The sequence below is a fragment of the Lissotriton helveticus genome, chromosome 1_2 (genome assembly GCF_964261635.1).
Source record: "Lissotriton helveticus chromosome 1_2, aLisHel1.1, whole genome shotgun sequence".
Taxonomy (NCBI): domain Eukaryota; kingdom Metazoa; phylum Chordata; class Amphibia; order Caudata; family Salamandridae; genus Lissotriton; species Lissotriton helveticus.
Genome location: NC_136058.1, coordinates 373,994,975 through 374,016,207, shown reverse-complemented (window position 1 = coordinate 374,016,207; position 21,233 = coordinate 373,994,975).

Sequence of the window (21,233 nt, the reverse complement as noted above, 5' to 3'; positions counted from 1 at the left end):
GTTCCCAGTCCGGCCCTGGATGGTAATGAACTTGCCGAGAGAGATCTCAAAACCGTACAACAGGGTGGTTCCTATCTTGGCTCGCAAGACTTCCAACATTGCAGCTAGATTCGGGCCAGTCAGTTTTTTTGAGAGCTTGGAGAGGCTAATCTGAAGAGCCGTGGCTTTAATAACAATTTCGTGGCGGTGTTTCCTTAGAGTGCCCCTTGAGTCGATATGGAGCCCCAGGCACCCGTAGGTTTTGCCAGCAGTGATTTGAGTGTTGTCGTACATCCAGCCGCCACTTCTGTACTGCTACCTTCCAATAAGGCCACTTGGGTTTTCTTAAGATTTACCTCCAATTTCTTGTGATGGCGTGCACACGCAGGAAGTTAAACAACGTAGCAATCCAACTCTTGTGGGACTACAAAGAGCAAGGTCGTCAGTGTATAAGAGATTGCTGGTCTGTGCGCCGCCAATCCCGGGGGGGACGGCTATTTGTTGAGTCCAAGTCTGCTGAGAGATCGGCTAGGAAAAGATTAAAAAGCAGCGGGGCTAGCACACATCCCTGTTTCACTCCCCTTGTCGTCTGAATGTTTCCAGAGCGGTGCAGTCCAATGCTAATTTTGACTTGGATCCTGGTGTTAGTGCAGCTGCAGAAGTGGCTTCAATTATTTAGCCGGTATCCCCAGCTGTACAGCTGAGCCCAAAAAGACTCCCTTGGAACATGATTAAACGCGGCCTTAAAGTCCACAAAGCAGCAAAACGCTGTCGAGGCGGATCCGATAGCTTTGTCAGTGAGGATGGATACAGCTGAAAGGTTGGTCAATGTGCCTGAGTTTGCCACAAACCCGGTTTGGTTCTTAGGTAACAGCCCTCTTGCATCATTGTCCAAAAGCGCCATCAGACTAAAGCTACTTGGGACTGATTTCAGGCCAGCTTTGTGGATTGGCTGCACGATGGCGCCGCGCCAAGAATCTGGAATGGTTGACCTCCGTGAGGAATGATCGAACTATACCTGCTTGGACCAGAGGGGCACCTGTTTGAACAGGGCCTGGGGCAAGCCGTGTGGGCGCGGAGCTTCGTCCGGACTAGCTTCAGATGGAATCTGTGCCAGCTTTGAGGGGGGGGGGGGGCACCTCTTCCATCGATGCTTCCTGCACACCTTGTATTGTCGCTGGTGATGCTTTCCACTCCTCCACCTGGAAGTGACCGCGGGAAAGGTGCTCAGTCACTCTCAGCGAGGTTTGCGCTTCCCAGGCCGCGGTTTACATTGCATAGATCGTAGACTCAGTGTCAGGGTGTCTTGGCGCTATACACTGCCAGGTATAATACATAACCTGGTGTTCAGCGGTGTGCTTTGCTGTGCTTTGCTATGTATTTGCAGAGCACACCTCACAGACTCTAGTATACAGGGTGTCTTGGCGCTTTTTACTGACATAGACAATACATATGACTAGTTGTGCGGTGGCGTAGTTTGCTGTCCCTTGTTATCCTATTTGCATATATCAGCTTCTGGATTGCAGAGCGCAGGATCTCTTGGCGCTATTCATTGGCAGACTGAATGCATAACCAGATGTGGCGCAGAAGTGTGCCCTGCTGTCTTACGCTGTCTATAGAGTGCAGCTCGTAGACTGCAGTGCCAGGGTGTCTAGGCGCTGCCAGGTATAATGCATAACCTAGTGTTCAGCGGTGTGCTTTGCTGTGCTCTGCTATGTATATACAGAGCATAGCTCGTAGACTGCAGTGTGCAGGGTGTCTAGGCGCTATAAAGCAGAAAATAAACCACAGAGGGCTCGAACACACAGAATGAACTTAAGACTCAATCCTAAACGTACTACTATTTTGGTATTCACAGAATGAACCTACTACTTTTGGTATTCACAGAAGTTAGGATTTTGTCTTAAGTTTGTCTTAGACTTAAGACAGACTTAAGACAAAATCCTAACTTAAGTCTGTCTTAAGTTTGTCTTAAGACAAACTTAAGACAAAATCCTAACTTCTGTGAATACCAAAAGTAGTAAGTGCATTCTGCGAATGCCAAAAGTAGTAAGTTCATTCTGTGAATACCAAAAGTAGTAAGTGCATTCTGCGAATGCCAAAAGTAGTAAGTGCATTCTGTGAATAGCAAAATAGTAGTAAGTTTAGGATTGAGTCTTAAATTCATTCTGTGAATCGGGCCTACCGCTAGGTGTAGTAGAGTGGTGTGCATTGCTGTGCTATGTTATAATGTTTGTAAACAGTAGTCTGCAGTGCTTGTGGACTCTAGGCGCTACAGGCCGACAGTCTTGGGCAGGAGTCTTGTTTTCAGAGATGTCCTGAGCTCTCTGGTCACCCCTGCACCCTCGCAGCTGAGCCCGGCCCAGTGTGAGCTCGTGTGAGTGCGTCATGGGCAGAGGGGCACAGGTGGCATAATATAGGAGCTGTTTGCCAACAGGAAGATGCCAGCCCCGCAAACACCATTCACAGCCAGCGGGTACGTCTACGGCTGCCCCTGACTGACACAATGATGTATGGATTAATAACAGCGGGTGCCAGCCTCCCTGGCACCGGGCATTGGCACTGCTGACATTCATAGCACCTCGGGGTCTGTGAGGCTCTGGCAAGCACGGCTCCGGGCAGGTACCTCTATCAAGAGAGGTCCTTCCACGCTCCATCCAAACCTCTGCTGGTGACTCCTGTTTCCCCACAGTGCTTGTTGCTATGGTAATGGACCAGTGCGTTACAGAACAGCTGAATGGGCTCAGATTCACACTTTTGTTACTTCAACAAAGACCCAGGGATGTGGACAAAATAGTTGCACGCAATGAGCAATTCTCCAATGCATAAGGTTGCAGACAGAAATTTAAACAAGCATTGGCAAAGCCAAAAAGGTCTCCTCGGATTTGAGACTATTGCCTCTGCCATTGCCTTTTTGTTCATGCTGTACAGCATGGGCACTGCCGACTTTGGCAATGGTTTGCAGCGATTTAGGTAATCGCAATTTTAGCGATTACTTAAATAGCGATTTCTGCATTTGGGATAATGCATCCCAGATGCAAAAATTGTGGTCACAAAGGGGCAGATTCTGCGGATCTGCCCCATTGAGACCGCAATTTACAATGATGCACGAGGCCCATACAGCCTGATTCATCATTCTCCCGTTTTGCGAGCCCTTAATAGCGATTCATAAGGAATCGCTATTAAGGACTTGCAAAACAGGATTCATGTAGAAATTGCATGAAGAAATGCGATTCCTACACATTCCTTATTTGCGATTAGCAAATTGCTAATCGCAAATAAGGAATAACTCCCCATTCATTCCTATGGGCCAAAAGGCCCATAGGAATGAATGGGGAGTATTCCTTATTTGCGAATAGCAATTAGCTAATCGCAAATAAGATAGCGATTTAAAGGGTGCCAGGGGTGTCCAAAGGACACCCTGTAGCACCCCTTAAATGCAAATTGAAACAGGTGTTGCGCACACACATGTCCAAAGGACATGTGTGTGTGCAACATGCAACTTAGAAAAATGCTTTTAAAAGCATTTTTCTAAGTTTTCGCTATTTACCACGAGGTTTGACCTCGCGGTAAATAGCGGGCCGAAATTGCGAATTCGCAATTTTTAAATGGATGATGAATTGCATTTAAGGAATCTCAAATAGAGATTCCTTAAATGTAATTCCTCGCAAAATAGCGAAATCGCCATTACCGATTTTTGCATTTGGGATGATGAATCCCAAATGCAAAAATAGCGCTCGCAAAGGGCAAGATTCTCAGAATCTGGCACGTTGCGAGCCGATTTCGGCTTGATGAATCAGGCTGTTAGTCTCTTAATATTGAAGTGCCTTTATCTATTTAGCTAAAGGGAAGTTCATTAGACACTGGGATCGGATTTATTTATTTCGTTTCTGTTTACTTGTTAGAATTTCAAAAGTAGAGTCTAAATATGGACACTGATCTTGCAGGTTTGTTTTGTGTTATATACAGTACACGCTTAATGTTTGAAATAATTTTGTTTAATTCATGAATAATCGCTCTGCTCCCCCAGTACTGTTTAATTGGACATTAAACCACTATCCGTTTTATTTATAGAACTGCCCACAAAATCCTTCCAACCAATAAATACGAAAATTCTTTTTGGCGAGACGAAGGGTATCACCGCTGGCAAACTGGTGCATGTTTTTTGGTGGGTCCCCTCTCGGAACTAAAGCCGATAGGTATTTATCACTGAAATCTGTATGAAAGAATTACATTTTTTTAATTTCTAGGATAAAAGGTATATGTTGCTGCAACAAAGTCCATATAGTTGAGCCACCAACCAAGCGGGTCGCACCAAAGCAGCCGGAATATCACTTGTACCCGCCTGTTAAAGTGGCACATCCCAGGAGAGGTAATTGCAGACTAAACGGTTGACTCCTCTCTGCTTTCCTAGTTTGTAGGCAAAAGTCAGGGGTCACGTGCTTGTAGTAAGTCGCTGTCTTCAAGCGTTGACCATATACTATTTGAAATGTTGTTATTAAAACCTTCAACCCATATCAGATAAAAAATGTATTTTCTCTGCTCGCTGATTTCTTTACCAATTTCATTAAATAAGTAGTCATTTTGTCTCAGATGGCTGGTACATATTACATTAGCTCCTAATTTATCTGGCATAATGATAAAACTTTCCGGGATGTAATTTGGATTTAGTAGAGTAAACAATGTACCCACAAAAAATCGGATCTCATATGAAGCGGCCACCACCCCTCGGCCCTCCTTAGAAGGAACAGCTGATTTGTGAATGATGTAAAAGAAAGAGCAAAATTAACCTCTCGGCCACACCGTCACCAGGACCATGAATGGTTCTGAACCCATTTTTCCCTCGTCAAAATGAATGTTGGAGTTATTTCTCTGTTTTCAGCTGCTCTGAGCTGAGGAATTGAATGAAATTGTAGGGTAACCTTGACAGATTAAAATGCACATTGAATCTCTGAAAAGTTTTTGAAATTCTAGGCTGATAGAAAGTTTTGTGCTGACACAATAGGTTTTGCCTATGCTTGTTTAGAAAATAATAGGAGTGCAGCGTGCTGCACTCCACGCTGTTATGGGAATATTTGATGATCTATGTGTTTATAAATGACCTGTGGTGACTTGTGTTTTATTCTATCATCTGTTGCATTTCATGCCCTGATGTAGGAATGTATATCATTTTGATTCTTGTACTCTCAGGACTGGCATAGTATGCACAGTATTTATGATTCATGTTCTTTTGGTTTATAGTTGTTTATGCATAATATAAAATATATATATTGATATCATTCTGTTTGTGGTGCATTCATTGTGTCACTGCTGTGAGTGTGTTGCAGAAGTGCCTTAGACATTGCCGCTGATGATAAGGCTGCCTGCTCTGCGCCAAGCTACCAGAGGGTGAGCACAGATTATCTTTGGGTTTTAACTCCCTTGCCCTGACAAGACTGATGGGTTCTGCATGGCCTAGGTGCATACCCTAGCCAACCATAAACCCTATTTCTAACACAGGTGACTGGAAATTGTGCTAAGCGAGGCAAGCTTTTAAAATAAAGCTGACTAGTTCGTGCATTCTCCGTCTGGCTTTTTGAAGACATTGTTTTTATTCTTTCTGGAAAGACTTTTTGAGCTATACTACTTTATGAATCAGATTTCCTAGACATTGCTATCAACTTCATTATCAATATTGTAAGAAATTAGACAGTCAGGGGTAGTAAGTGCTATATGAATACAATTAAAATTAAGGCTCCCAGTTTTCAGTTTTACTGATTTTTACATATAAATACAGACAGGATGCAATGTGTTTCTATGTGTATTTTTTTTAAAAGCGGAAAAATACTGAATATTGTGCTTCTGTTTTTTGACTCACCATGCTGTTTTTCGTGAATTTTAGGCCAACAGCCGAGCAGGCAGACACCAGGGGCAGTTAGTAAACAGGATGAAATTTGCTTAAATACAAGCATATGGGGCGTGGCCAAGATGGCGGAGTGAGCGGACGTGTCTCGCCAAAGCTCCTGCCAACGGCCTGATCTCAGCACCGGTTCCGGCGCCTTTTCCGACCGAAGTCGGTGCCCAAGGCTGTCGGAACCGTCCTAGCAACAGAGCGGACCCGCTGGGGGCGTCTGATGGCGCCGCGGACGGCGGTGGCGGACTGTAGCGGCCCGGAGGCACGAGGTGCCCATCCCCCCTCCGACCTGGAAGCGAGGCCGACGTGGAGAAGCGGACGCGGCCGAGCAGAGCGGCCCTGACGCGGCGCCTTTGCTTGGCCTGGGACGGGACTCGCCCGCGAGCGCTTGTCGGCTGCCCCGAGGTGCCTGGAGTCCGGCGGATAGCCGGTCCGACGGGCGGAGGAGGCACACGAAGGCGCCGCGAGGCGCAGATGACAACGGAGGCCGCCATCGGAGAGACAGGAGGTGAGGGCGGCGGACCTCTCGGCGGGCACACCGGCCCGGGGTAGGTCGCGCCCTGCATGCCTGCCTCTATTGAATTGCCTAAGCCCGTGCTGGGGGCCTAGCGGGAAGGTGTCCCCAACCCCCTCCAGCAGAGACTGCAGCCAAAGAGGTCGACCAGGCCACCTCCCTCCCTGCGAAATAGGTGGCATCCACCGAGGGACAGCGTTTGGGGGCCCTCCCAGACACAAGGGGTGTCCACGTCCAAAGCTGCCGTGCCCCTTCTGGTCCCAGGGAGCTGAAGACGGCCGTCGTGGGGCCGCGAAACCTGACCGCGCTACACGGTCCCCAAACCCCGTGGCCTACGAACCCACCCGACGGCGCACCGGCCCAGAACCCGGCGGACCACAGAACGCCGACGGTGGCGTGCAGTGACAGTGATCGTCGCCCCTCACAGGCACGGATTTCTCCACACTCCGAAGCCCCTGACTCCCACAGCTTGGACACTGCGAAAGGCGCACTACAACCAGTTGAACGTGGGGTGAGAGGGACGCGCTGCCATTCCAGTCCAGGATCCCCAGGGGGGCACTCGTGAAGGGGAGGCCTGGAGCGTGCATTGGCCGCGGTGGGGCCCTTCACCCGTTGGCAAGCTCACTGAGACGCACGACCGGTCGCCCGAAAGGAGGCCACTGAGGTGGGAGTGCTCGGGCCGCCGGGGCAGAGGGATGTCCGCGGGCAGGCCACCCCGAGGCAAAACCGTGAAGGAGATGTTTGCTAAGTCGCACTCCCCTACGCAGAAGGACGTGACAGAGGAAGTAATACAGAGAGAGAGGAAGACAGAGGGAGTAAGACAGAGAGGGAGGGAGACAGAGGGAGTAAGACAGCGAGAGAGGGAGACAGAGGGAGCTAGAGGGAGTAATACAGAGAGAGAGGGAGACAGAGGGAGTAAGACAGAGAGAGAGGGAGACAGAGGGAGCTAGAGGGAGTAATACAAAGAGAGAGGGAGACAGAGGGAGTAAGACAGAGAGAATGGGAGACAGAGGGAGCTAGAGGGAGTAATACAGAGAGAGAGGGAGACAGAGGGAGTAAGACATAGAGAGAGGGAGACAGAGGGAGCTAGAGGGAGTAGTACAGAGAGAGAGGGAGACAGAGGGAGTAAGACAGCGAGAGAGGGAGACAGAGGGAGCTAGAGGGAGTAAGACAGAGAGAGTGGGAGACAGAGGGAGCTAGAGGGAGTAAGACAGAGAGAGAGGGAGCTAGACAGAGAGAGGGGGCTAGAGGGAGTAAGACACAGAGAGAGGGAGCTAGAGGAAGTAAGACATAGAGAGAGGGAGCTAGAGGGAGCAAGACAGTACCTAGCGCCGTACATTTCCGACAGAGGTGGTCCATGTGGTAAGTCGTGAGGGGGTGACACCATGAGTTACTCGCACCGGGTGACACCAACCCCAGTGACGCCACTGTGCCACTGCGCTGAAGTATAAAAACGCCTCTCTTTTTTACTATCAATGTTACAGTTATCATTAATATGAATTTTACTGCCAACATATATCCTCGACAGGGAAATGACCCTACGCAGACCATGAATGTAAAAGCGCCCCCAGGCTTCAGCAAAATAGATCAAAACCTACAGTAAACGTGTCGTAGCATTACTACACATGGTTATAACACAATTATCAATATCTCCCTTTTGTGTTCAGAATGTCACAAGCATTGAAACAAAACCTTTTCATCAAAGCGCGCTCGAGGAAACAAGGATACAACGGAAGAGCAGCTGTTCACGCCAAACACACGCTCAATGTACACAAAGCAGCGCCGTGAGTCACTGAAGCAAAGTGCAGCGCCAACGAGGCGCCTCGCGGAGGAAACGACAATGCGCAGCACTTCAGAGCAGGGCTCGACGAGCACTTCACGCTTTTCCTACTGTGAACACATTTAGAGCACGCCACTTAAGTGGTACTTGTCCCCTTCACACACACCTTTCCTTCTGCCTTCTTCTGTTGTCTAGAGCTTTGGCCCCTCACACACCTGTGTCCCTTTTATTACCCTGATGCCACACCCACTGGGCACATTCGGCCATAGTGAGGCGCGAGCCTGCAATGCGCAGCACAGCGCCTCGGGAGGGGCGGTTTCAATCGCAGCCCATTAAAAATAAGGTGAACCTTCTTAGTAATAATGTAAAGACTAATTAAAGAGGCTTCTTTTTATGATATGCTAATTCGTCAGTTCTTGATTGTAAACATTATAACAGAGAGGGCTTTAACTGGGATGGAAAAACTGGGAGGGGGGTCCCATTAAGGGGCGTGGCCAATGTAATTAAGGGCGTGGCATAAAACACATACGTTATAAATCTGTGTTTAGCAAAGTGTGCCGCCCGACTTGTATTTTGCTGTTTCTGTCATTGTATCCAAATATATGATACAGCATGTAGCATCATACCTACAATAAGTCAGAACTATTGGCTTTGTCAGTGGTTGTTAGTTGCATAAGATAAATAAGCAGCACCTATGGCTTCTTATATACAATATTGAAAAAGCTTGTAGTTGAAGCCCTGGTGACACCACGACAATGTTGCTGCTCCTGAGTTTCAAAAAGAGAAGGAAATCCAGAGAGAAAATGACTCTTTAAAGGATTTCCCTTTCCCAACAGGGCTCACCTGGCATGACGTCATGCCGTAACTTCTCCACTAGTGAGAAGTGAGCAGTGTGAGCAGCGAGCATCCATGAGCCTGCTGTCACTGCAGTCCAGAAAAAAACGCACTGCCTGTGCCAGGGCACAAAACAGAGCCCGGTAGAGACGCGTTTCGAGGCTCCCTTTACAAGATTGCCAGTGCTCAGATCCGGTGAGACCCGGCCCACTTAAAGCCCTGGTTACAGACTTGATCCAACACACCGTTCCTAAATTTAGCAGCTGAGACCAGAAATTACCCCACAGTTAATGGGTAAGAGGAGTGCCGTGAGTAAGAGGATTGCCGTGCATCCGTGCTGGTGATAAAAGATGCAGAAAAGCTGGCCTGGAGCAGAATCTACAGAAAATAATAATTCACAGTGGTACCTGGTGTGACATTTCGAGCTCAACTGTTCTTTTTGGAACCAAGGCTGACTTGCAAATGGTAGCTCTCAATGGAGAGTCGCATAGTGTGTGAAAAACAATGGAATGGAATGTGGCCTAAACAATTACCAGTGGGTGAGATTTATTCAAGAATCCCTTCCATCACTTTGTTCTGGGTAATATTCCCAGGAAAATGTGAGGATAGACTTGACACTCTCTGAGAAAGAGGCTGAATCCTATGACCTCATGAAGGGTACCCTGATTGAGAGATTTGGATTTACTACTGAGGAATATAGAATCGGGTTCGGGGGGCTCAAAAACCCAGAGCCAGTCCTGGATTGATTTTGTGGAGTACTCAGTGAAATCACTAGGAGGCGGGATAGAAGGTAACTACATGACTTTGAAGAGCTGTATCATTTGATAATGAAGGAGCATCTTTTAAATAATTGTCATCAGGGGAAACTACATCAATTCCTGGTAGACCTCCGTCTACTTTCTCCTCAAAAATTGGGGAAGAAGGCAGACCACTGGGTCAACACAAGGGTGACCAAGACTACCGCTGGTGGGGGAGATCAAAAAAAGAGGCCAAGGGAAAGAGGGTAACTTTTAAAACAAGGATTCTTCTTAAGCCCCCCAAAAAACCTGTTCTGGAGGGTGGGCCCAGAGACTCTTCACAGCCAAAGAGTTGGTACCAGGGACCAAACTGGGATCCCAAGAAGTCTTGGTGCCATGACTGTGGGTCACTAGGACACCGAACTGGAGATTATGGTTGTAAAAACAAGAAAAATGCCTCTAGCACACCTGCAGTAAATGCAGTGTCCAGTCTTCAGATGGGATCTCAGGAGAGCTCTGGCCATGCCAAAGAGCTCACTGACTCTAGGAGGGAAGAGGACTTAGCCACCTTAGCTGCTGACCCACTAACATGCAAAAATGCAGACAGCATCCTTTTATTAATGGGGTTAGGGTGGAGGCGTTGAGGGATATAGGTGCAGGCATCACCATGATGGCTGAGCAGGTGATGACCTGGGAACAGTATCTGCTGGAGTGGCCTATCTAGTCACCAATGTTACAAAAACCCTTTTGACATGGGCGGGATTGCTTGAAATAAAGAAGTAGCAGTTGCGTCATCCATAGCAGTTGATTGTTTGCCTGGCAATGATTAGGAGTCTTCAGCCTGGGCTGAGGCTGAACTGAGCATCAATATAGAAATGCTTGGAATCCCACACTGTGTGTGTGTAAAAACCAAAGCACAGAGCATGGCCCAGGATGAAAAAGAGGAGCTGGAGTCTATAATAATGGCTCAGCCCTCCAAGAGAAAAGGCAGGAAAACTCGGGAACCAGCTTCCAATCAGAAACCAGGCCCTTCTCCTCAGGAGGATGAAGAGTCAGCCCCAGAGGGAACTGGGCCTCAGGAGCTGAAGCCTTACCAAGCTGAGGTTTTGGGCCCTGGGGGAACAGACTCTCTAGGGAAGAGCTGTGCCAGGGGCAGAAAACCTGTTTTACTCTTGGAAACCTGGGACAGCAAGCTGCTGCACTGGAAGGATGTGATGTTAGTGGTTCCCACGAGACCTACTAGGAGGAGGGAATCCGTCACACTTAGGCCAGAGACCCCAAATCTGGGACCACCAGGAGAGCGGTAGTGCCTGAGGCGTTTAGGGAGTTCCTCCTCAGTTTGGCCCATCACATCCCCCTAGCTGGACATCTTGGCCAGACCAAAACTTGGAGTAGACTAGTTAGCCACTAATACTGGCCATGGATGTATCAGAAGGGAAGAGATGTGGCGCAGCGGCCAGGGCGACTGACGACGGATGCTGGGGATCACGGTTCGATCCCTGCACCGGCGGCAGGGGTCTGCCCAGCACCATGTGACTCTGGGCAATAGCTCGCTTAATCTTCCCAACAGCCCCCAGCACCGGGATGCCTACGGGTAACTGTGCACTTTACAAATACTGGATTTACGTTTTAGAAGGTGAAGGAGTTTTGTTACTCCTGTCCCACCTGTCAAGCCAGTGGCAAGACAGGTGGGCATCGAAAGACCTCCTTAATACCACTTTCATGGTGGGGTTCCCTGTGAAAGGGTATGGATCAACATTGTTGGTCTCCTTAACCCTCCTACAGCATCAGGAAACAGGTATATTCTGGGGGTAGTAGATCATGCCCCTAGGTATCCTGAGCTATTTCCCTTAGTGCTACCACTGCCCCTGCAGTGGCTAAGACCCTCGTTGGTAGCGTTACCAGGGTGTGCTTCACTAAGGAGGTGGTGTCACACAGAGGTACACACTTCATGTCTGGCTACCTGAAACACATGTGGAGGGAGTGTGGAGTGACTTACTGGTTCACTACCCCCTACCACCCACAGAGTAATGGCCTTGTGGAAAGATTCAACAAGACCATGAACGGCATGATTGGTAGACTACCTGAAAAATTCAACAGGAGATGGTATGTCTTACTTCCATGCCTGTTTTTTTGCCCACAGAGAAGTGCCCCAGAAGGGAGAGGGGTTCTCCCACTTGGAACCTCTGTTTCGTCAGCCTGTCAGGGGACCACTGTGCTTTGTGAAGGAGAAATTGGAGAAACTGAGGAGCGACCAGCACGGATCAGTGGCTTGGGGGCACGGGGTAGAGGAGGAAAGGGGGGGTGTAAATAGAAGAAGAAAAAAAATACTCCTTTGCCTCGCCTCTCCTCCATCCTCCCACCGCTGTGTCTCCCGGCCAGTGCTACAGGAACAGAAAGCACACAGGCTGAGGCTCCCCAGAGCCAATCACAACACTACAATGCAGCTTTGTGATTAGACTGAGTTTCTTGGTTCAGCGCTCAATGAAAGAATGGGATCCTGGGCACGTTCTCTCCTCAGGCTGTAATGCAATCTGAGTGGAAAACATGCAAAGTGTGCATGACTGTTTGGCCGGCCCAAGATGGCCGGCCAAACATTCATGTGCACTTAGGGAGCGCAACCCACATCTCCCCTGCTCTGTCAGCAGAGCAGCCCCACCCACAAAGCTGCTCAATCAGGAGAAAAAATAAAATGATAATAACCTCGAGTTATTATCATTTTATTTTTCCTTTATTTCACTGCTGTAAAGCAGTAGGGCGATGTTACTCCGCCTTAGCCGAGGAGCCACCACCGGAGAAACCTCTCACTTAACCTAAGTCGGATATAGTGGACTATGTGTTGGGTCTCCCATCCAGGATGGCTGAATACATGGAAAAAGCATTTGAGGCCAGCCAGAAGCTCTAGAAACAAGGTTATGACAAAAAGGTGCACATGGTTGAGTGCCAACCAGGGCAGAAGGTGTGGGTTTTGGAACCTGTGGCTTCTGGGGCTTTCCAAGAGAAGTGGAGTGGAACCTGCCCTATCCTAGTGTGGTAAATAAAAACTAATTATTTACGCTGTCGGAATTTCTATAATTACCCAAGAAATGGTAATACATAAAATGAGGAGCAGAGTCCGTGGTCTTCGAGTTGAAAGGGTTTTATTCCAGAACTCGAGTTAAGGGAGAGCTCCTTCACCAAGCGGGTTCAGGAGTAGTCTGCTTTACTTGGAACATAACAGCACTTATATACATTATGAGTACAATCAAAAGAAGGAGTTCCCCCGGACTTGATTCAATCATTCATGATGTAATCATACGGAAGACATAGCATGCTTGTTCTCGTTTAAAGAATAACTTGGATTACATTTACACATAGACAAACATATTGCATTGGAGTGATTGTGGTGACAAGTTACAGAGTTACTAGTGTCTGGGGACAGAGAATCGAGGCATTGTTACAGGGTCGTTTCTGTCGGAAAGGTAAAGAGGATGAGGCATTGTGCGTTCTTTACTTCTTACACAAGGGCGGTGATGTCTCACAATGGTATAGCTGGGAGGAAGGAGAATGGGCTGTGGTTAACTATTCTTCTTCATGGCTGTCTCATGTGCTTGATCAGGTTTTCCCTTGATTGTTGACCCAACCCGTGGCTGCCCCCACAAGCTGAGAGATCATTGACGAGCGAGAGCTGCTCGTTCTGTGACAGAGTTGGAGAGGGGGAGGTTTTGGCGAGCCAACCATCTTAACTGACTCCGTTCTGGTCTAAGGGAAAATATCGAACGGGACGGAAACCCGTAAGATACACGATGGCTGGCCATTATTTTCTTTGCATGTGCCAGTACAACGAAGAGAAAAATAGGCAAGAGGGGGTATAACAGGATCTGTGCTTGAAGTAGGAAAATCGGCTTGCCTGGTCGGTGTTAGGGTGAATAGGGTGCATGATGGGACACCAGGCGGAAAAGGGAGTTTTTAGTCAACTTCCACATTCCCTCCTTGTCCCATAGAAACCCTATTACAGAAATTCTTAATCAATTTCTATATTCATTAGGTCGTATACTTGTTCTTGCAACATGATCTTTTCATTTTTCTTTCCTCTGTTTCGTGGACGAGGAGTACAGGAAGTGGCACTCAGTCCACAAAGGGCGGGGCCACACTGGACACAGAGGCAGCAGGTGAAAATAGTGGCTAAGAGTAACTGATATTTTCGTGATCTTCGGCCCTCCCCCAGGTTACAGTAAGACCCACCATTTTAGAAACAGCCTTTACTATTTTAGTCTTTACTTCGTTCCAATTACTCTAGTTTTTCAATTTTGTCGGGGGGATGTTTCTGACTGAGGCAGAAAATATCATGGCTAATGCATAGGCGGACCCTGAATAACCGAACGGGAGAGAGAAAAAGGGCATTCCCTTATGTACGGAATGTGGCATCAAGCCACAAACCCAACAGTTCGTCTTGTTGACTATGAGTTGGTGTTTATGGAGGGTGGAAATGAAGGTATTATTTATAAACTCCTTTCTTCTGTCCTCGAGGTGTGGGGGAAGATCAACATGGGAATGCATAGTGGTATTCTTTACCAGTGTGGAAGAATGCGGAGGGAAAACTGTACATAAGATCCAACCCAGACAAGCTGCTACACAGCAAACAAGTAACATTATCAGTAGGAAAATCGAGAACCTGTTATGCAGTAATTTTACATAATTAGTCTTTTTCCATTTGCGCATCATGTCATTTCTCCTCATTATGTCTATGAATTTAATATCAAAATGTCTCTGTACACGAGATCAAAACGTCTCCCAGCAGCCGCTTCACCAAGAGCTTGTTCCTGGGCTTAATTAGCTACCGGTGCGTTACGATCAGGTGTAATGTCTTTAGTCTATTTTTGGTGAGATCGCAGCCGCGATCTGTATTCCTTTTGAGGAGTGAGTTCTGGAAGTGGGGAAATTATATCCGGGGCGTTTATAGCCGTTGAACAGGGCACAGTGTCTGTTGGTCCAAAAAATTTTCTGCAGTGGCTAGCGTGGAGCCATCCCTTGCGTCCTTCTACTTTGACGGCCGTCCTCGTAGTCAAGAGTACTAATTTCGGAGCCGTCCACCTTTTCTCCAGGGGGCTGGTATGATCGAAGTTTCGTACAAGTATCCAATCTCCGGGCTTTATGGAGTGTTCCTCAGGCGTGGTGTGGTCTGGAAAAGCTGCTGCAACCTGCGAACGACAAGATTGGAGTGCAGACATCAAGGAAGCCAGGTAATCTGTCAACATGTTAGAATCAATTTCAGTCAGTTTCCTAGGAGAAGGGACACCCCAGATGTTAGGAGGTCTCCCGAATGTTATTTCGAAAGGGGACAGTCCCGTCCGGGAATGTGCCACCATCCGCATGTAAAAGAGAGCGACCGGGAGGGCAGTGACCCAGTCTATCCCTTTTTCTGCACATACTTTGGCTAGTTTCGTTTTCAAGGTCTGGTTGTGTCGCTCTACCAGGCCCGCTGCTTAAGGGTGTCGGACACAATGAAATCTCCAGGAATATCCCAGTAGTAGAGAAACAGCCTCCATTAGTTTGGAAGAGAAAGGCTGTCCATTGTCTGAATAGATGACCCTTGGTAACCCATACCTGGGGAAGAATTCTCTCACTAGTTGCTTAGCGGTTGTCTGGGCACCATAGTATGGGACGGGGTATGCTTCAGTCCATCGTGTCAGTGTACACACTACCACCAGTACATATTTGTACCCTCTACATCTGTCCATCTGGATATAATCCATTTGGAGGACTTCGAAAGGATGATCAGGAGGCTGGAATCCACCCTGTTCTACTGGTACTCCTTTACCAGGGTTAAATTGGCAACATATCATACAAGTTTTTACCTTTTGTTTGGCTGCAGCTCTTAGGTGTTTGTTAAACCAGATGTTCCGTAAACTATCCAGCATACCTTTCTCGCCTAGGTGGGCGGGGCTATGGACTGTGTCAATTATGACCTGTACCATGGAGTCAGGGAGAAACCACACTGTTCGGTTTTTGGTCATCCAACCCTGATCAGTCTGGACCCCTCCTTGTTCAGTCCATTTCTTTATTTCATCTGCGGTGGCATGTGTCTGTATGTCTTGCACATCTTTCAAGGGGTCCCTCACTATCATAGTGACAGTCTGTGTGGGTAACTGAGAGTCTGTGGTATTCGCTGGATTCTGGGCTGTCTGTTTAGCAGTCCGGTCCGCTAAGTCATTTCCTTTAGATATAGAGTCTGTAGCTTTGGTATGTGCTTTGCACTTCAGAATAGCTATGGCTGTAGGCAGGTGTATGGCATCTAGTAAGGCTTGAATCAGGGGACCATGTTGTATTTTGGCCCCATGTGAGGTAAGAAAACCTCTTTCTCGCCACAACACTCCAAAATTATGAACTACACCAAATGCATATTGGGAATCGGTGCAGATGTTCACTTTCAATTGTTTTGCCCATATGCAGGCCTGTGTCAGGGCGATGAGCTCTGCTGCTTGGGCTGACAGGATGTCTATTCTTTGGGTCTCTATAATTTTACAGTCCGTTGTTACTGCATAGGCTGCCACTAACTCTCCAGCGCTTGTCCTCATGCACGATCCATCCACATAAAGTGTTACATCAGGATCTGGGAGTGCAACATCTGTTAGGTCTTGTCTTGGTTTTGTCACTACATCGATCATCTCCACACAGTCATGTTGTGTCGTGTCACCTGAGCTTGAGGGCAAAAGGGTAGCGGGGTTCAATATATTGCACCGTCTGATTTCTATGTGTGGCTGAAAGAGCGTTAGTTCGTATCCTGTCAGTCTTGCTACAGTCAGGTGTTGAGTCTGCGTTCTGTTTAGAAGGACTTCCACAGCATGTGGCACTTGTACTATCAGGGGATGTCCTAACACTATTGAATCGCTTTGTCTTATGGCCAGGGCTGTAGCCGCAACGGATTTCAGACATGCAGGCAAAGCTTGTGCTACGGGGTCCAATGTGCTAGAGAAATAAGCACAGGGTCTATTTCTTCCTGCTTGGTCTTGTGTGAGGACAGATAGTGCTGTTCCGTCACGTTCTGTCATGAACAGGGTAAAATGCTTGCTGTAATTCGGGGTGGCCAAAACTGGTGCTTGACACAGAGCTAGTTTCAGAGCTTCAAATGCTTGGGAGTGTTCTGATGTCCAAGGGAGAGTTGTATGAGTGGCTGCTTCCACTGTAGTTAACTGTATGAGTGGCTTAACTATGTGGGCATACTGAGGGATCCATTGTCTGCAATATGAAGTGAGACCAATGAATGCACGCACTTCTTTTTGTGACTTTGGCTGTGAAATTGTCGAGATCAATTGGATTCGTTCTTGTGTCAGTTGCCTACCCTCCTTGGACAGCAAATGTCCTAAGTAAGCCACTTGCTGTGCGCAGAACTGCAATTTTGAGGGAGACACCGTGTGACCTTTGTCTGTTAGGAAGTGTAGAACGGTGAGAGATGCTTTTTCACAGTCTGGTTCTGTCCTTGCTGTGATGAGAATGTCATCTACATACTGTATTAATGCTGTGTTGGTAGGCATATTGATACTGTCAAGTTGTCTTTTTAGTGCTTGGCTGTAGATGCTTGGACTTTCTGTATAGCCTTGGGGAGCTCTAGTGAACCTGAAACTTCGTCCTTTTAAACTGAATCCGAATAGATATTGACTGTCGGGATGTATAGGAATGCTGAAAAACGCATTCTTCAAGTCGATGACTGTGAAAAATGCAGCTTCGGGGTCTATGGCAGTCAGTAGTGAGGAAATATCTGGGACCACTGGATATTGTGGGATCACACATTTGTTCAGTTCTCGAAGATCAACCACCAGTCGGTAGACCGGGGGTGCCTGAGGGTCAGTCCTTTTGAGGACTGGAAGAACTGGAGAATTGCAAACATTTGAATCCGTCTCTATCACCACTCCAAGTTCTATGAGTTCTTGGATTATCTTGAGTAAGGCTTGTTCAGCCTCGGGTGGAATCTTATATTGTCGTATACGGGGTAGGACTACACCCTCCTTGAGTGTGACTTGATGTGGGGTGATATCCATGTATCCGACATCAGTCGAGTTTTTGCCCACAAATGTTGTGGGATGTCATTTAGTCTGGGGTCGAATTCTTTGACTGTGAAATGTCCTTTGAAATCTCGTAGAAACAATTTTACTCCTTCCGGTGAACAGCATATTACTGCTCCTCGTTCTTTGAGTGTCTTGATTCCTAGTAAATTCTCTGGGCACGTTTCCATAAGGACTAGATCAGTAGTACGTGTCAGAGGACCTACTCCTAAACAAGACTTGTTCAGACACTTTGTTTATGATCGGTTTTCCTGAAAAGCCCAGAGATATATTATGTGAGCCAGAGAGAGGAACCTCTGGGACTTCCTTATGACTTATGGTAGTCCTACTCGCCCCCGTGTCTATGAGGAATTTTCTGTCTTGTCCCAGTAAGTGAGCTTGTACATATGGACCTTTCTGATCCACTGGAACTGGGATAAGGGGCAAGTCACTTTCTCTCTCTAGTCTGTCTCATGCATATGGTTCAAACTCCGGGTAATCTGACTGTGCGTACTGGTACATCTGTGTGGCAGCAGCAGCAGGCGTCTGAACCTGTGGAGGGGTAATGGTCTGAGGCTGCTGAGTGTTACCTGGTCTGGGAGTGTGAGGGCGTTCTTTTGTCTTTCCTGTCGCTATGTTATGTTTCAGGACTGGGCATTCCCTCACAAAATGGCCTGGTTGCTTGCAGTAGTTGCAAGTACCTTTATTGGCCCCCACATTACCTTTGGGGTCCGTGTTTACTGGTGCCGTCTGTGCAACCAGTACCTTCATTTTTGTGTCTTTTACTCGTTTCTTTTCTTGTTCCTGTTCTTCCCTTATTCTGTTGTGGTGGTACTGTAACATTTGTAACATTTGTGAAGGACTATTTGCTTGCCAGGTACTCTCAATTTTCAACACTCTATTTCTGATGGGGGGTAAGGCGTTGTCCACCAATTTGGACACAAAAAGATGAGGATATGCCTCGCTACTATGTGCGAGTCCACTATTTATAGAGAAACATTTCTCCAATCTGGTGTAATAATCACCCGTATCCTCGTCTGGCTTTTGTTTACAGGCAGAAATGGCATCCCAATCTTCCTTTTTTTGTTGCCAATAACTGAGGCAAGACCTGTATGAGGAAACTGGGTAATTCCTTTACACATTCACCTAGACCTTCACCTGGTTTTCGGTCTGTCTCTTCTTTTTCTAGGGCAGTCCACGTAATCTTTTTACCACCCACCTCCCAGTCCTTTTCCTTCAATTTGTCAAATATGCCTGTAGTAGAATTACTTTAAGTAGTATGATTATATCTGGATATGTAAAACTACCCATTTGGAGGATATCCTTCAACTCTCTATGAAATCCTCCGGGATCTTTTTCGTGAGAGGGCACCATCTTTTTCATTTCCAATATTTCTAACTTGGTAAGGGGAGTATACACATGTACTCGTTGCAGTGTACCATCTGGCTGGGGTATGGGGTGGACTTCTCGTAAGGGGTATTGGCCTATACTGTAAGGTTCATGGTCTGATGAAGCTAAGGTAAGTTGGAGGTAACGGAGGCGCAGGTCCAGAATGGTATTGATCAATTCCGGTCCCCGAGACCTCCATCTTTCTGTCACTACTTCTTGTAACAGTTTGTATAGCTTATCTGATCGGTGGAAGTTATTCTCGTATAAGGTAGCCAGGTGTTGGATCATATAAATACCTGCTAGCCGTTGTTCTGCTCAGGGAAGAGCCAGAAACATTTGTGCTACTATATCTGGGCCGTATACCCGGTGCTGTGATATCCAATGGGTGGCAGACCGGGCCAATTCCTTTTCTTGTTGAGTAAGGGGAGGCTTATTGTCCATCCATTCATCTAGGGCTCTTTCTGTGGACTGAAAAAGGTCTTCCGGAGAAGGATCTAATCTTTTAACTTTCCGCGACACTCGCGGGGTTCGCCACTTGGAGCCAGGACAATGTCGCGCTACACCCAGGAAATTTATTCTACCTAGTGTCGGACCCTCATCTTCCTCTGAGTCGTCCTCCTGTGTGACTTTCTCAGAGTGGATGGTGACAATTTTCTTAACCAGTCTTTTAGTTATTTTGTCGATCTGATGTCCCAGATCGTGTGCTCCCCTGTGTACCTGATCACTAAGGTCTATTAACTCAGAGTCTACGCTTCCATTACCCGGGTCTTGTTCCCGGATCAGACAATTTATGATGAACCGCAGGAGCAGTCCTCTGATGGGAACTTTTCTATTTTTCATGACCTGGACCAGAGTATCCGGACCTTCACCTGTTCGTATGAACTCATAAACTCTATCCAAATTCTTCGTTATATCAGGGACCTTCTGGAGTTGACCCAGGGCTTGTCTTAATCTCTCTGACATCGTGGCCATTGGGCCACTACCGGGTTCGGGGTCGTAAGGACACTCAAGAGGCGGGACATCGTCTTTATCCTCAGCCCCGTTCCCGGACACTCCTAAATCAGAGGTGGAACCACCGGCTACTAGTTCAGGAGCACGTGTAGACGGGCGTGTTCTAGGCATGTTAACATAAGCGGGGGTGGTTCCGACAGATAGGCAGGGAGAAAATTGTCGGGAGCAGTGGGAATTACTTTCACTGGGGATTTGGGATGTTCTTCTATAATTTCTTCTGACAAAACGGGATAAATGCCAGTAACAAGGGCGCTTCTTTCTCTATCTGCCTGTTCAGCTAAAACCTTCTCACCTTCTTCCTGTAATTGCTTTTCTTTAGCCTGTTCCGACATTCTCTTACTTTTCTCGACTTTCCCTAGTTCTTTCTGGGCCCTCGTATGTGCTTCCTTACGCCATAACTCAATGGCTTCTGTCTGTGAGGGCCTGCCTTTCGTTTCCATAACTCTTCTTCTACTCTCATAATACATTCTATGTCCCAGGTACCTGCGGCGGGCCATCTATGCACCATTTCTAATTTTTCGGTATAGTCTACCCAAAGGTCTAAGAATAATATGGCACTCAATCCATGTTTGTTATACATGAAATGTCCAGGTGTCTCTCTAGGCGGGATTTTAACTGGTTTCTCTAATAGATTCTTTTTGGTGCCGATCGTACGTAATTTGGAAAACAGAGGCATTCTTAAACTCAACTAATTACGGTTAAAAAGACTTGGAATATACAAAAACAAAACAAACACTTTATACACTAGAATATAGTGCAACTGTACCGGTCTCACGAATGAGACACGTCTTTACCGTTTTCCAAAAATGGAAGCCGTCTTTATACCTTCCCAGTGGTACTCAAAAAGAAGCAAAACTTGAAGACCTGGTCATCGGACTCTTGACGCTTGCGCAGGAATATCGGGGCTCCAAAGACCTCGGACTCGGCGTTCTCACTGGTCGGGCTCTGGGTTGGGACGCTCCGCTATCTTCTTCACCGCCTCGTGTGGATGATCAGTCGCAGTCTGTCTCCTCCTTGTCTCGAGGGAGTTAGCGGGAACACCCCGCTGTTGTGCACTTGAAGTCCGTCGAAAGTA